This window comes from Lynx canadensis, chromosome C2 (genome assembly GCF_007474595.2).
Source record: "Lynx canadensis isolate LIC74 chromosome C2, mLynCan4.pri.v2, whole genome shotgun sequence".
In the NCBI taxonomy this organism is placed as follows: domain Eukaryota; kingdom Metazoa; phylum Chordata; class Mammalia; order Carnivora; family Felidae; genus Lynx; species Lynx canadensis.
In genome coordinates, this window is record NC_044311.2 from 72,159,289 (window position 1) to 72,161,887 (window position 2,599).

Genomic DNA, 2,599 nt, shown 5'->3' on the forward strand with positions numbered 1-2,599 from the left:
AACACAGTACAAGCCTGGATTGTGCTCAATAGAAGGAGGAGTCACAAGACTCCAGTTTGCATGTAAGCTTCTCCCCAACTGGATATTAAATTTAATATTTTAAAGAAAAAAATGTTTGGGGATATGTTTTGCTTGAAATTGTGGGGGTTACCAGCCTGGGCCCAGGAGTCAGACAGATTTAAGTCCAATTCTGGCTCTTTTATTTACTACTTAGAAGAGGTCTTTAATGATGCTTAACCTCAAGTTTTCAAGGATGTAATGGGATAATAATAATAATATCTGCCTACGTGATAGTTAACTTTATGTGTGACTTGAGTAGACTAAGGGATGCACAGATAGCTGGTGATAATTTAAGAAGTAGATCTGTGAGGGTATGTCCAAGATGAGATTAGCATTTGAAACAGTAGACTGAGTAAAGCAGATTGTTCTCTCTAACGCAGGTGCGAGTTATCCAATCCACTGGAGGCCTAAATAGAACAAAAAGGAGTAAGAAGGGCTAATTCACTCTGTCTTTTATTGATTTGGGATGTCCATATTCTTCTGCCCTCCAACAGTGGAACTCCTGGTTCTTGGGCCTGTGGACTCTGGGACTTATACTAGCAGCCACCTCTCCTCCTGATTCTCAGGACTCTTGCATTGTACTGAATTACACCATCAGCTTTCCTAGTTTTCCAGCTTGCAGACAGTTTGTCATGGGACTTATTGGCCTCCATAACCACAAGAGCAAATTCTCATACTAAATCTCCTCTTGTATATCTAAATATGTCCCATTGGTTCTTTTTCTCTGGAGAACATTGAAAAATAGTCTCATAGACATATTACTGTGAAGATTAAATAACATTAAATACATAAAATTCCTGGCATAATAACACGTACATAGAAAGTGCTTAGTGGGGCGCCTGGGTGGCGCAGTCGGTTAAGCGTCCGACTTCAGCCAGGTCACGATCTCGCGGTCCGTGAGTTCGAGCCCCGCATCAGGCTCTGGGCTGATGGCTCGGAGCCTGGAGCCTGTTTCCGATTCTGTGTCTCCCTCTCTCTCTGCCCCTCCCCCGTTCATGCTCTGTCTCTCTCTGTCCCAAAAATAAATAAACGTTGAAAAAAAAAATTAAAAAAAAAAAAGTGCTTAGTAATTATTACATACTAAAATTCTTTAGTCTAACCTCATCATTTTACAGATTGTGAAACCAAGGCACCAAAGATATTAAATGAAATTACCAGTGGTCTTACAGCTTGTTAGTAAAAGGTAGAGAACTACAAGCAAGATCTTCTGATTCCTCAATCTCTCTCCTGATGTTTGAATATAGTACATGGATGCAAACTGAGGAGGCATCATAACATATGGTATCCATGGTGACAATTTTCTCATGAAATATAAACATTGTTTAATTTGTAGCCACTCTTGTCCATCCTCTCTGTTGGTTATGAACAGTAATAAGGAGAAAAAAACATGGAGAATTATGCAAAAAAAGAAAATTCCATGATCTGAAGAAAAAAATGATGAGATTAGTAAGACTGTTAGCTGCATAGACTTGTTCTTTTGTGCTATAAGTGTAGTATCAAGGCAGTAAGTATGTATTTGATTAAATGTAGTGTCAAGGTGGTACATATATATTTAATATCAGTAATGAGCTTGCCATATGCAAAGTTTATGGCAAAAATGAGAGGGGGCAATTTGAGGATCAAAAGGAACATTCTTTGTCCATTAATTTTTTATTAGCTAGTGGAGATGCATGAAAGTTGAAATATTTTTTTTATTTTCTAAATTTTCTACTTTTTTCCAATATCAAAAATGATATTTCACATTTATTTACCATGAAGAGACTTCCAGATATTAGTGTTATGTAATATATTTTAGCAGTACTATTTTTATAGAAACAGGAGGAGCATTTCTTTGAAAGAATTCAGGTTTTAAAGCAGATGACATGAACAAAGCAAAGATCATTAATTACTAATGGAAGAGCTCATCATTAGGCTAGATCAGGTAGATTTTTTTTCTTAGTCAATGTAGTTAAAGTTTGTCAATTTTGTTGATTATCATTTCAAAGAACCTACTTTGGCTTCATTGATTTTCTCTATTATTTTTGTATTCAGGCTTTACTTCAAAGGATGTTTTCAAAATGCAAATATACTAATATGTTAATAAGGATTTGATCTAAAGCATTTTTCTAGTAAAAGGGACACATGACAGGTGGATGAGTTTGTGTAAGAGGTTGCCCCGAGGATGGAGATGATTAGCAAAGCATACTTTTAAAAAAATTTCCTGATTTTGCCAAAATTCATTTATTTATTTATTTTTTCAAAGTTTGCTGAACTGATAAGAACAGATACTACACTTAGTCTTGGCCAAAAGGCCAAGATGCAATAGACTTTCACATCTAGCCATGACTAAGATATTGGTTTTGTACTTGCCCTGACAACCATAAAACTGGACAAAATAAATGAGGTAACTGTTTCCAGGAATAGATAAACAGGCAGTGCAAGACTATAATCCTTGAGAGAAGGGAAACACATGTGATGAGCTCTATGTTAACCCCAACTTTCTGCCCTGAGGCATTTTTCTGAATGAACCCAGACAAAAACTAGACATCTGCTTCTTATG

At 36.4% G+C, this 2,599-nt stretch overlaps 1 pseudogene; it reads right to left on the reverse strand.

The window, feature by feature from the left end:
• Positions 1 to 2,205: 2,205 nt before the first annotated feature.
• On the reverse strand, positions 2,206 to 2,363 carry LOC115524401 (annotated as a pseudogene).
• Between the last annotated feature and the right edge of the window lie 236 nt (positions 2,364 to 2,599).